The sequence below is a fragment of the Hylobates moloch genome, unplaced genomic scaffold, assembly GCF_009828535.3.
Source record: "Hylobates moloch isolate HMO894 unplaced genomic scaffold, HMol_V3 SCAFFOLD_19, whole genome shotgun sequence".
Taxonomy (NCBI): domain Eukaryota; kingdom Metazoa; phylum Chordata; class Mammalia; order Primates; family Hylobatidae; genus Hylobates; species Hylobates moloch.
This window is the reverse complement of record NW_026652294.1, coordinates 51563815-51578805: the sequence shown is the minus strand read 5'-3', so window position 1 is coordinate 51578805 and position 14991 is coordinate 51563815.

Sequence of the window (14991 nt, the reverse complement as noted above, 5' to 3'; positions counted from 1 at the left end):
GAATAGTTGGGTAGCTGGACTAAACATCAGTTTGTGTAAATTGGGGTAAACATTGCAGTTTATGTTCTCAATATGATGTTTTCATTAAAAGTTAATTTTAAAAGCCCTCAATGCGCAGAAGAACAGCATTAATGCAGATTATACAAGAATGAAGTTGTGGTCAATATGGTTCAGGGCTGGCAACTTAGTAGGAAAACCCAGGCAAACTAAAGAAAGGAATTGTAACAGGGATGATATTTGGCTTGTGTATGAAAGTGATGGTGACAGAATATTGTTTAGCATTTTTTTTTTTTAACTAAAATTTGACACATAGACTGTGGTGCCAAAACTTTGGGCTAGTATAGCACAATACATACATGAAATAAAATATTAAAATGCATTGGAAAATGATAGAAATTTTACATGTGCAGATCTTAGAAAATTGAGGCTACAAATAGGTCCCCCATAAGGGGAATGTTGAAAAAACAAAGTCCATATATATAAGAAAAAAACCCATAAAATGTGAAATATGGGCTGGGCGCGATGGCTCACGCCTGTAATCCTACCACTTTGGGAGACTGAGGCGGGTGGATTGCCTGAACTCAGGAGTTCACAACCAGCCTGGGCAACACGGTGAAACCCCGTCTCTACTAAAATACAAAAAATTAGCCGGGCGTGGTGGCATGCGCCTGTAGTCCCAGCTACTCGGGAGCCTGAGGCAAGAGAATCGCTTGAACCTGGGAGGCAGAGGTTGCAGTGAGCCGAGATATCTCCACTCCACTCCAGCCTGGGTGACACAGCAAGACTCTGTCTCAAAAAAAAAAAAAAAAGTGAAATATAATTTCATCTTTAAGGATGGTTATCAGCTTCTAAATCACATTTGTCTTGCCAGTCCTGTGGAACATTACAGAAAATGTTTCAAAGCTAATACATTTCAATTTCCCAAAAGATAATTGTTTTCAAGTTTTTGGTGCCCAAAGAGGAGAAAAGCATTCTTCTAGTGCCAATACATTTAGTAAGCTTTTTTCTTGGCTTTTAGTGAGTTTTTTTGTTAAACATTTAAGGACACTTTGTCCTTTGTTTTCATATACTTTGAAATACTATCTAGACAATTGCATAATTCATTAAAAGATGGCTAATGTGAATATTCATTATGATTTTTATCGTCCCCTTATTGAAAGTTTATTTAATTCTTTTAACTTTTTTTCTTTGTTTGAGATGAAGTCTTACTCTTGTCCCCAAGCTGGAGTGCAATGGCGTGATCTTGGCTCACTGCAACCTCTGCCTCTAGGGTTCAAGCAATTCTCCTGCTTCAGCCTCCCGAGTAGCTGGGATTACAGGCGCCTGTCACCATGCCTGGATAATTTTTGTATTTTTAGTAGAGACGGGGTTTCACCATGTTGGCCAGGCTGGTCTCGAACTCTTGACCTCAGGTGATCCACCTGCCTAGGCCTCCCAAAGTGCTGGGATTACAGGTGTGAGCCACTGTGCCTGGCCGAAAGTTTATTTTTAAAAAGTAATAATAATGCATTCCATGGTTTAAAATTCAGAAGACGTAAAGGATGCACATTTTCAAACCCTAACCACCCAGTTTTCCTCTCTGGAGGCTTATCAGTTTCTTGTGTTCTTCCCAAAGATTGTTTATACAGATGCAAGAAAATGTTAACATTGAATACTTACTCACCTTACTTTATGTATCTTGGAAAACTTTCCATATTGTATTGGAAGAAGAAAGCTTTTCCTCTACCCTGTCATGTTCACTATTCAAGCGCCTATGAGTTAAACTGACAAAAGACAGACTAACAGGAGAAAAATATCAATTTCTTATGCATAAAACAGCCAACAAAAGCAGCATCTGACTAGTCAAATGATTAGTTAAAGGCTTATATAACTTAGTAGGGAAAATGGTGGGGGAGAAACAGCTTTTACAGGGAAAAAAATGGAAACATTGACTTTTAGGAGAACAAATAAGAAAGTTTGCGTTCATGTTCATCTATACAGTTAAGAGTGGTGTTCTTCCGGGCCATAAGTTAGGGTATTTATGGTAGCATCATTCCCCAGAAATTTTGCTTTTAGTTAGATAAGGAACTTTCTGAGAAGGCTTTTTTCCCCCTTCATCAAATGCCTTCAAGTTAAAATGATATTTTTATACTAGCTCTGGGGTTCCTAGTCAGCCTCTGCAATATCAGTATACAAGGAGCATTCTTTTTTACAGATGGCCAAATTTTATGTGATATTAGGACTATAGCATTATTTATTCGGTGTTGTTTGATTTTTTTCCTAATCTTGCTCTGTAACAAACACTGCTCAAATAAATAACCTTGGACATCAGCATATGTCATTTATATGTATGAATTCAGTGTGAATATATGCTCACTTCCTAGAACTGGAGTTACTGGGTCAAAGGACATGTGCATTTGGATTTCTATAGCCATCTTCTTTCAATAGACACTCCTACCAGTGTATCCAAAATCTTATTTCAGTTGATGTACATATTCACTAGTAAGTTCACTAACTTTTCTCTATTTTACAGTAGAATAACTTAATGATGTCACTCCTCAAAGTTTCTTTTCTTTTTTAAAATTCATTTTTGTTTTCATTTTTTGTAAGGGGGGGTCTCACTATGTTGCCTAGGCCGGTCTTGAACTCCTGGCCTCAGTGACCCTCCTGCCTTGGCCTCCCAAAGTGTTGGGATTAGAGGCATGAGCCACCACACCTGGCCAAAAAGTTTATTTTCTTAAAAAACCTACAAACATCCTACAAAGACATTTTTGAGTTATTTTGTTAACATTTTTCTTCTGTGCACCCTGGGCTACGTAAGCATAACTGGCCATATTCAGTACCAAGTGGTATCCTCTTCATTGGGCCTTATTGCCCTTGACTCTACTGAGTACCCACTTGCTCCCTTCCCTACTCCCTCATTCTCCCTTTAAAACATCCAATAACTGGCCGGGCACGGTGGCTCACGCTTGTAATCCCAGCACTTTGGGAGGCCGAGGCAGGCGGATCACGAGGTCAGGAGATCGACACCACGGTGAAACCCCGTCTCTACTAAAAATACAAAAAAAATTAGCCGGGCGTGGTGGCGGGCACCTGTAGTCCCAGCTACTCAGAGAGGCTGAGGCAGGAGAATGGCATGAACCCAGGAGGCAGAGCTTGCAGTGAGCCGAGATTGCGCCACTGCACTCCAGCCTGGGCTACAGAGCAAGACTCCGTCTCAAAACAAAAACAAAAACAAAAACAAACAAACAAAAAACATCCAATAACTGCTGTACAAATCAAGGTTGAATTCCTTTCACATTGGACTATTTTCCCCATTGCAGTAGTAAATTATGGATAAAAATGTATCCCTACTGTCAGGGTTTGTTATCTTTGACAACAAAAATAAATATATAACTGCAAGTTATAATGAGTGATATATAGTGTTAAAATAATTAAATTGGAGGCCATTAGACTGAAGTCACTCTAATGCACTGAGTTCCTACATGAGGAAACTGAAACTTAAAACGGAATCACAAGTGGCCAACTAGTCATCAGTTATATCGTTTTGAACTTCCCACAAGAACAGTCCAAATAAGGCAACTGCTCAAACTTTAACCAATCAAATAATTTCTTTGCTGTGCTCTGCATTCACTCTCTGAAAGCTTTCAACTACCTCTGGGGGAGCCCCAAACCACTTATGATTTGGAGCTGCCTAATTCATGAATTGCTGTCTGTTCAAATAAGCTCTGTAAAATTTTAATGTGCCAAAGTTTACCTTTTAACAGATAGGAATAGTACAGGGTGCACTGAGGACATATAATGAGGTGGGGGGCCAGAAGGAGTTGGAGCACTAATCTAGTATGGACTGCCAGAGAAGACCTCTCTAATAAAAGACATTTGGGTTAAGACTTGAATGATGAACAGGACTTTGGACAGTGAAAAGCAGAGGGACAAAGATTCCAGGAAGAGAGAATTGCAGTGAAAAGGACTAGAGACAGAAAGGAACTTGAAACACAAGTAGTCTTACAATAAACTTAAAATTTGACATAATCTAATTACTAACCAAATTACAACTTGATATAACCTAATTCCAATTTGATATAACCTTAAAAGCAACAGAACCCAATACATAATGATCCAAAGTCAAATAAGATATGGTGCCTACTCTAAGGAAGCTCAGAGGCAAATAAGTGAGATGTATTCCTATTCTCTATTCCTTTTTCATCATGAAAAAGATATGGGGACAGGGATCAATACTTATTACCTAAATAAGCTTAAGCAAATTATGTAATCTCTTTAAAACTTGGATAATAGTATCTGTCCTGCCAATTTCAACTGTTAATATCTGTCAGGGTCCTAAAGTGCAAGAAACAGAAATCATCTATAAATGATATAAAAGCTGAAAATGAATTTATTAAAGGGCATTAAGCAGCTCACAGACTCCCAGAAGCTGCAGAAACAAGCTAGAGGTTCTCCTCCCAATAAAGCCTCTGAGTACCTAACACTGCAGCTTGCCCCAACACACTGATGCTGGACACTGGTTGCTGGTGATAGAACACTGCAGTCTCGGAAACGATGTAGTTACTGTGGCTGTCACCCTTATTACTTCAACAGACTCACTGAAGTCCTGCTTCTGGTTGTCATTCAAGTTTGAGTTGGGTCCACCAAATTAGATTGGAGAGTCTAGCAAGCAATAATACTCATGTCCCAGTAATAAGGAAGACTAGGGAAGCCAGTATCTGTCACTTTCAGTTCCTGTAAGGGTGTTGGGGGGCAGGGTAAGGGAGAAATTCTGCCAAAAGGATGACAAATGGCCACTGCAAATAGGGTGGGCTCATATGAGATAATTAAATGAAAATGTTTCACAAACTAAGGGAGAATTCAGCCACATGACATTATCTCATTTTGTATTGCATTGATTTTTAACTCCTTGAGGGCAGGCAAGTTGGAAATAATGTGTAAAATAATGTTAAAATCCCAATACATATGCAATCACATTTAAGCTGTATCAATGAAGATTGGAAGGAAACATACAGTAAAAGTTATTTTATTAGAGAAGTGGGATTTGAGGTGAAGTAGTTCTTAAATTAAAAAAAAAAAGGACACTTTCCATTGAATTCACAGTGTTCCCCACAAACTTGGATCCAAATTCTAATGAAAGGAAGCTTAAAGACGCAAAGCTTCTGGTGAAAGGAGGAACGGAACAGTTGGTGCCAGAATCGCATCCATACTTCATGATGCGTTGTGTACTCTATGCGGTCCTAATAGGAAAGAAAAGCACCACAAATTAGGAGTTTAGAAAATTGCACAATGCTGCCTACCACTTAATAACTTCAAATGTAACCTGTTAACACGTTAGCTGACGTGAGGTTACATATGGACATAGCAAAACTCGCCAGAGTTACTTCAAGTAAGGCACACGGAGGTTGCTCTAATTATCAAGAAAACCAAACGTTCACATAAAATGTTTGTTTTCCAGCCGCCCCGCTGTTTTTCACTTTTTCCAAAAAGCACTGATGGTGAAGAAACAAACATCAGCTCAATTCTCGCGAGAGCTCCGCGTGTAACCAAGGGCTGAGGCGGAGGATTGGTCACTCAGGATGAGGAGCCTCCGCTATCCCGCCCCCGTTGCCGGGATACGCCGCGGGCGCACGGCCGCTAGCGGGTAGGCCTGAGAGCCGAGGAAAACTGCGCGTGGGCCTCAGAAAGACGTTAGGGCACCCGCGAGCCGGGCAACCGCCGTCCGGAGGTGAGAAACCCCGGGTCCCATCTCTTCCTCCCTCCCTCCCACGTCTGTTCTCTTGCCTTGGAGATGCTGATCCGCTCCAAACAAAACAAATTCAAACTCTGGGTCTTAGCTAATTGTTACCGTCGGGCCTGTAGCCAGGCCAGGCATGTACCAATTCTAGTTGAGCAAAGGGTGCGAACAGACCTCCTCCAACAGCCCAACCCCTCCCCCACCCCCCGCAGGAGACCCGCCAAGCACAGAGCAGAGAGAAGGACCACGATGGGCTGAAATTTAGTCAAAGCAATAGATTTCTGCCCGTTACAGTGGAAGGGACTTATTTCTGTCTGTTGATCACAGTGCGGGCAGTTAGCAACTTTCCACTTATTCACCTGTGTGAGAATGGTTGGCTTAGGGAGGATAACGATAGTAATAATAATTAGAAGCAGATGTTTCAAATTTAATACTTATCGTCTTCACAACAGCTCTGCAAGGTAGATGTCACCCTTCTGTTTTACAGAAGGTGAAATCCTGAGGGGTTAAGTAAGGTGGCAAGATTATGCAGCTGCTAACTTTGTCAGCACTAGTTTGTATCGCTAATCATTCTGGATCCGAAGGCCAGGCTGCCTCTCTGATTGTGTGAATAACTGGAAATTGTGTGAATCTTTGATTGAATAACCCCGAAGTTAGTGGTGTATTTGTTGCTAATGCCCGCCTCTTAATCCCACTGGTAATAATATAATGGTAAGCTTTTTCTCACCACAGTAAAACAGTGGCAAAGAAAATTGGGTGAAATTTTTGTGTGTTGTACATTTTCTCAAAGTTAGCGGGAAACCTAGAGTAATATCTTTTCCACTGGAAAGAGATGTTTATTATACTCGTTTTCTTGTGGAAAAACCATTTTGATCATACACCCTGTCTTCTCAAAGAGTCATTTCATGAAATTCCTTTTTCCATTTGAAATTCTTTTGCTTTGTACATAGAGTTCAAAATGGCAAGGAATTAGAATCAGGGAGCTAGTGGGATCAGGAAGATTGGTGTGAACATATTCAAATGAGATATCTGAATGGGAATTTCAGATAAACAATTGAAAACTCAAAATTGGTGCACAGTTGAAAGGGCAGAACTGTAGGCATTGATTAGTGAGCCGTACACATAGTTGGAGTTATAAAGATGCATGACTGTAGAAAGGACAGAAGCAGTCCAAGGACTGATTATGAGTAATTTTAAGAAAAGTCAGAAAAGTAGTACTGGACATAGTGTAGAAACAGAGAAATCATTTTGGTCCAACACACGCTTTGTTTGCCTTTTTTTTTTTTTTTTTTTTTTTGAGACGGAGTCTTGCTCAGCCGCCCAGGCTGGAGTGCAGTGGCGCGATCTCGCCTCACTGCAAGCTCTGCCTCCTGGGTTCACGCCATTCTCCTGCCTGACCTCCGGAGTAGCTGGGACTACGCCCGCCACCACGCCCGGCTAATTTTTTTTTTTGTATTTTTAGTAGAGATGGGGTTTCACTACGTTAACCAGGATGGTCTCAATCTCCTGACCTCGTGATCCACCCGCCTCGGCCTCCCAAAGTTCTGGTTACAGGCGTGAGCCACCGCGCCCGGTCGCTTTGTTTGCTTTTTAACAATTTAGTAAATTTTTGTAATTGGCAATACCTTTACGTAGGAGGAAATTTAAAAGGTACAAGAGGGAACAGAGTTTTTGCTTATCACTGAGATAGATGTTGGGGATATAAAGATGATTAAGATTCAGCTCTTGCCGTAAAGGGCGAGAAATACTTAAGCAGATCATTTCAAGTGGTGTGATAGGTTCTGGAATAAAGTAATACACAGGATGCATGGTAGCATAAGAACAGGCCTATACACTGAAATTGAAGAAGATGAAGATTCCAAGACCAGTTATGGACTGGTCATGGAAGGATTCCCAGAGAAAGTAACAGGCAAAATGTGTGTTAGGCAAGGGGACCACTTAAGAGGCTGGTATAATAGTCCACCTGAGTCGGTGATGCCCTGAATTGGCCAGTGCTGTAGGAATAGAGAGTAAAGTACCTGTTAAACACTTAGGAACAAAATCAGTAGAACTAAACAAAACAAACTCAGTAGAACTATGTGATCAGCCATGGGAGTGAGGGAGAGGAAGACGTCAAGGACTAAATTTCTGACTTGTGTGACTAGGAGGTGACACCAAGAGGAAGGACAAATTTTGGGGAGATGATAATGAGTTTGGATTACGTGTTTATTTTGAAATATTTAGACATCTAAGTGGAGATGTTACTATTTGGATATAAACACTGCAAGCTAAGTGCTAAAATAAGGAAGTTGTGTGGAATCAGCTCATTAATTGTTAAAACCCTGACTGTGGATAAGGGGGCCCAAGGAGAGTTTAGAGAGAGAAAAGAAAAAGATGGTGGATGGTATCTTAGAAAATGCTCTATATAAGGACAGATCAAGGAGACAGAAAAAAGAACCAGAAGAGAGGGAAGTGTCATGGAGATGTTTCATATAAATGTGGACACCAGTAAAGTAGGATGACATTTACATCACTGGCAATATTGGCAGGGGTCATTTGAATCAAAACAGTAGCAATCCAGGAGATAGTGGGAAATGAAGCAGTAGAAAATAGTGGATATAAGCTATTCTTTTTTTTTTTTTTTTGAGACGGAGTTTTGCTCTGTCACTCAGGATGGAGTGCAGTGGCACGATCTCAGCTCACTGCGAGCTCCGCCTTCCGGGTTCACGCCATTCTCCTGCCTCAGCTTCCCGATTGACTGGGACTATAGACGCTTGCCACCACACCCGGCTAATTTTTTTGTGTTTTTTAGTAGAGACAGGGTTTCGCTGTGTTAGCCAAGATGGTCTCGATCTCCTGACTTCGTGATCCGCCTGCCTCGGCCTCCCAAAGTGCTGGGATTACAGGCATGAGCCACCGCGCCCGGCCGGATATAAGCTATTCTTAGGAATTTGGCTGCATAAGGGAAGGACATATGGGACAGTTAGATAGAGGTGGTTGCAGGATCAAGAAATAAGTTTTTGAAGGTAGGAAGGAATTGAACATGGTAACAGACTGAAGGAAAGGAGAAAGTTTAAAGATAATTGGTAGCAGTGAGGTTAATGCCACAAAGAAGATGGGATCAGGGGTAAATCAGAGTAAGATTGATCTTGAATGAGAGAAGGAATGGCTGTTGAGATTGGAGGGCAGGATGGATGTAGAGAAGTTTATGTGTCCCAAAGGTGATGGAGTTCAAGTTGTAATTTTCTTAAATGAGTCATCTGCTGAGACTGGCAGGAACAGAGGTTAAATAGAAAAGTAGTTAAGGGTGAGAATTATCAAGTAGAGAAGTATCTTAACAAGGATAAATCATTTCTGAAATGAGGGTACAGCTAAGATTTGTGACTATCACTTTGCAGTACCCCAGTCGATACAGTTGTATGATTTCCACCAGCAATGTTCAGCACTTCAGATTGGATGTAGAGAAGGGTTTCTGATTTTGCCAGATGGGCTGGAGAATAGTTCAAGGATACAAATTAGTTGATGGTGCTCATGAGACACTAATTTCATGAGAGAAGGAGGACAGTTCTTAAACACCCTTGTCAAGGTATCATTAGTGACTTCTTGGATGGGGACTCCATTGGACATTTCAGTTTTCATCTTACTTGAATTTCCAACGTAAATGGCATATCTCAGATTCCTGCCTTCTCTTGGCATCTCTGACACACACTCCTGGTTTTTTTCTTTGCTTTCTGGGCCTTAATTTTCAGTCTCTCACACTAGATTTTCCTCTTCTGTGTAATCTGTATGTATTGATGTTCCTCAGGACAGAATCTTGGACACTATTCTCTTTTTCTCCATATTCTCTCTCTAGATAAGTATCTTCATAACTATTTTATATGACCTGCAATAGGACATACATTTTTATATTGTAGCCCAGTAAACACGTATGTGTAAATTTATGTAAATATAGCTGAAACAAAAATTTACTGAAACAATGTTTACCCTTCATATTTTCAGTGAACTCTTTTTGTTTAAATTTCATTTCACGTTTAAGTATCTTGGTCATAACCTGCAAAATTGTTTTCAGAACTTACTAATGGATGTGACCAACAATTTGAAAACTACTACTCTAAATTATGAGACAGAATTTTAAATAATATTATATTCTGATGAATAAAGGAGAGGGCTGATAAACTAGGAGAGAATGAGTGAATTAAGGAAATGGTTTAAAGGCAGGTGTAGCAGAATGAAGATGAGAAAAGGGTAGAAGGAGAGGAGAAGACTGGAGAATAGAGTATTTCAATGAGATGTTTGAGATGAAGCAATTCCAGATGATGACAAGCTCCATGTCTCGCCATGGCTATAAATTACTGAAATGTAGTTAAGATCATTGCTAAAGTTGAGGTCAGGGAACTGTGAAGCTGGAATGTTAGGTATTGGATCTAGTATCTAGATGGAAGTCATCCAGGATGATGGTGAGATTGGAACAGAGAAGCTGTGAACTATGTACAAAAGTCTTTAGTAAAGATAGAGGAGAGATTAGGAAGTCACTAATTACCAGCAACCAGGAAAGATCAAGGCAATATTGTTGCATTCCCAGATCCTCAGAGGAAGTGAATCTTGTTTTTTTTTTTGTTTTTTAATTTAATTTAATTTAATTTTTTGGGGGGGATGGAGTCTTGCTGTGTCGCCCAGGCAGGAGTGCAGTGGCGCAATCTCGGCTCACTACAAACTCTGCCTCCCGGGTTCATGCCGTTCTCCTGCCTCAGCCTCCGGAGTAGCTGGGACTACAGGCACCCGCCACCACGCCCAGCTAATTTTTTGTATTTTTAGTAGAGACGGGGTTTCCCTGTGTTAGCCAGGATGGTCTCGATCTGCTGACCTCGTGATCCACCTGCCTTGGCCTTCCAAAGTGCTGGGGTTACATGCGTGAGCCACCGCGCCTGGCCTCTTGTTAATTTTTTTAAAGGTGTGGAAGAATGTTTTGAAAGTGACCCTGAGGAGCAAGAAAAGTGCCACCTCCTTTGCTTTAAAATTATGGGACGGGAAGCTAAACCACTAGCACTACTGAAAGTGTTACTCTCAGGGGAAACCAAGATTCTGTTAAAGTTAAGAAAATGGAAAGTATTTCTTTTTTTTTTTTTTTTTTTGAGTCGGGGTCTCGCTCTGTAACCCAGGCTGGAGTGCAGTGGTGCAATCTCGGCTCACTGCAAGCTCTGCCTCCCGGGTTCATGCCATTCTCCTGCCTCAGCCTCCTGAGTAGCTGGGACTACAGGCGCCCGCTATCGCACCTGGCTAATTTTTTGTATTTTTAGTAGAGACAGGGTTTCACCGTGGTCTCGATCTCCTGAGCTCGTGATCCGCCCGCCTCGACCTCCCAAAGTGCCGGGATTACAGGCTTGAGCCACCGCGCCTGGCCGAAAATGGAAAGTATTTCTAACAAGAATCAGAATATAAGAGTTAATCATGGACCAGAAAGTGCAGAGAAAGGATTAGGAGCAAAGAAAGATGTTGGCTATGACAGGAGAGAAAATTTACCAGAGTATGGGATGAGAATACTAAAGAAATAGATAATAGAGGGGCTTGCATTTTGGTAAGATAATAGAAAGATGAGGAAGGAATATTGCAAGAAACAATCTCATAGTTGTAAATGGAGCACGATGTCATATTTGAACAAAATTAGCCTCGTAGTGGTACACAGAATGGCAGTTTGCAAGAACAATTGTTGTGAATTAAATGTAAGGGTATGATGGGTCATTATTGTCTTGCTAGAGAAGACATCAAAGTATTGAACTATTTATTGCTTCCAAACAGTGATTAAAGTGAAGAAACAATGGCCAGCAATCACAAATCTTCAGCAGCTCGCCCTGTTTCAAGAGGTGCAGTTGGGTTAACAGGAAGGCCTCCTTCTGGGATACGACCCCTATCAGGAAATATTCGAGTGGCAACTGCAGTAAGTTTGAAACAAATCTATTTACTTTGGGAGGCCAAGGTGGGAGGACCACTTGAGTCCAGGAGACTGGGGCTTCAGTGAACTATGATCATGCCACTGCACCCCAGTTTTTGAGTTTTTGAGACTGTCTCAAAAAAAAAAATCTGTTGAATGCTTGTGCATATATTGTGGTAGAAGTTGGAAATCCCCTCTGTAATAAGAGATTCTACTTTGTTATTTCTTTATTTCATAAGCATATTATTAAACATGTTTGTGTTGTTTTTTGGAAAGCATCTGGAAATGTAAATGTGGAAGAGTGTTTGAAAGTCACTCTGGGAAGAAGATGCCTGCTCTTGCAGATACTCAATTTAAAGCTGCAATAATTTTAGTTGAATAGTGTATTGGGGCCAGAATAAAATGAAATGGAATAGATCAGAAATAGAATCAAGCATATAAGAATTTAGTTAATGATTAATGTGTGTTTCAAATTAGTTGGCAAAACATGGAGCATTCAATAGAACATTCCAATAATTGTTAAACCATTTGTTTAAAAGTATTTTTAATCTTCTCTTATACCTTTTATCAGAATTCTACATAGTTTAGAAACTTGGTATTTCAAAAATGAAACCATAAATGTAGTAGAGAAAAATGTTGGCAAGCATTCTGTATAAACTTGATATGGGCTAGGCTTTCTAAAAATGACAGAAATAACAAGTACTGAAAAGGAAAGTATTTTTATTATATATCTGAATTTACAAAAAAAACCATAAAAATTAAAAGAGAAATAACAACTGGTAAAAACATTTATAATATATATACCATATATAGGATCAGAATCTTAAAGTTAAAAGGTAAACTTTACTAATTTTTATGTGCTCTTTGAGTATTAAGACTACAAGCCTTATGTCCAATCAAAATTTCATGACATTTGATGCTAGGGGTACTATTATAAAACTATTCTAAAACTCATCTAGAACAATACAACAAAAATAAGAAAAAGTACAATACTCTAATGTAAAGTATGTTATAGACAATGAGTGAAACAATATTCTGATTGCCACGGCGCCTGGAGATAAACTCTAGTAAATGTTAAAGAGCTTAATATAAGAGAGTGTGTCATAAATAGTGAATAAGAGAAACACATCATATGAGGAAAAGTTAGATGAAGTTTATGAGTTGATATTCTTAAGCAGAAGGATATCCTGTAAAGATAATTATTACATTTTCATTATCATTATAATGTAAAAATTGGGAAACAACCTAGAAGACTTACAACAGGTGAATCTTAAATAATGATATGTATATCCCTATAATAGGCTGTTAGATAGTCATTACAAACTACTTTCAAGATATTTCAGAAAATAATATACTTTAACAAACATTTGAAAGTGATATCAATTTAACATAGAAAACATAAATTTATAAATACATAGAATTGAAATGGAAATAAATGAATAGACAAAAATGTCCATAAATTTATCTGATGTTCACACAGGTGATTTCAACTGAGAACGTGCAGAGGGCCAATACTCAAGCTCCTACAGTAGGCTAACTGCAAACTACAGATAATGTTGGGTCCTATGGTTAACTCATAAGAAGAGCAGCACTTTTTGGAGGGAATAATTTTGTTAAAGTCAGATTTTCCTAAAGTTTTCATATTGTTTTTCTAGAGTTTCAGGTAATAATATTAGTACATCGTCATCAACTTAGACTGAAATAATTTTTCTAAAGTCTTCATGCATAGGATAGTATGAGAAATTGTATCTTTTTCTTTTATTCCAGTAAAAATTGATAATTAAATATTTATAAAAAGAATCTGACATTTATTGGCCACCTACTATTTGCCAGGCACGTTATCTATTTGTTTATTTGTAAAATTTTAAAATTTGTATGTATTTATGGGGTAGATCAGTTGTCTTACATACATATATTATGTAATGATGAAGTGTGGGCTTTTAGTGTACCCATCACCTGAATAGTGAACACTGTACCAAATATGTAATTTAGCAATCCTCAACTTCCTCCCACCTATCTTTTGTAATCTTTAGTGTCTATTATCTCACTCTGTATGTTCATATGTACCCACTGTTTAGCTCCCACTTATAAGTGAGAACATGCGGTATTTGACTTTTTCTGAATTGTTTCGCTTAGGATCATGGTCTGTGGTTCCATCCATATTGCTGCAAAAGACATGAGCTCATTCTTTATTATGGCAGAGTAGTGTTTCATAGTGTGTATATATATATGTGTGTATGTGTATATATATGTATATACATATATACCACATTTTCTTTACGTAGCCGTCCATCTCCATTGATGGACAGTTAGGGTTTTTTTCATATATTCACTATTGTGGCAAGTAGTGTGATAAACATAGGAATGCAGGTATCTTTTTGAAATAATGATTTCTTTCCTTTTGCAGTGGGATTGCTGGATCATATGATAGTTCTATTTTTAGTTTTTTGAGGAACTTCCATACTGTTCTCCATAGTGGTTATACTAACTTACATTCCCACCAACACTGTACAAAGGTTCCCTTTTCTCTATATATTTGTCAGCATTTGCTATTGCCTTTCTTTTGGATAAAAGTCATTTTAACTGGGGTGAGATGATATCTCATTGTAGTTTTGATTTGCATTTCTCTGATGATCAGTGATGTTGAGCACCTTTTCATATACCTGTTTGACGTTTGTATATCTTCTTTTGAGAAGTTGTCTATTCAGACCTTTTGCCCGTTTTTTATTGTATTAGATTTTTTTGCTAGTGAGTTGTTGGAGCTCCTTATATATTCTGTTTATTAATTTCTTGTCAGATGGATAGTTTTCATATATTTTCTCCTATTAGTGTTGGTTGTCCCTTCACTTTGTTGATTGTTTGCTGTGCAGGTGCTTTTTAACTTGATGTGATTCTATTTGTTCATTTTTGCTTTGGTTTCCTTTGCTTGTGGGATGTTACTCAAGAAATCTTTGCTTAGACCAATGTTCTGGATAATTTCCCCCATGTTTTCTTTTAGTAGTTTCATAGTTTGAGGTCTTAATTTAAGTCTTTAATCCATTTTGATTTGATTCTTGTATATGGTGAGAGATATGGGTCTAGTTTCATTCTTTTGTCTATGGATATCCAGTTCTCCTAGTACCATTTATTGAAGAAACTGGCATTTCCTCAGTGTATGTTCCTTGCATCTTTGTCAAAAATGTGTTCACTCTAGATATATGGATTTATTTCTGGGTTCTTTATTCTGTTTTTATGCCAGTATGCTTTTCTTTTTCTTTTTTTTATTCAGGATGGGTTTGGCTATCCTAGATCTTTTATGGTTCTATATAAATTTTAGGATTTTTTTTTCTATTTTTGAGAAGAATGTCATTGATATTTTGACAAG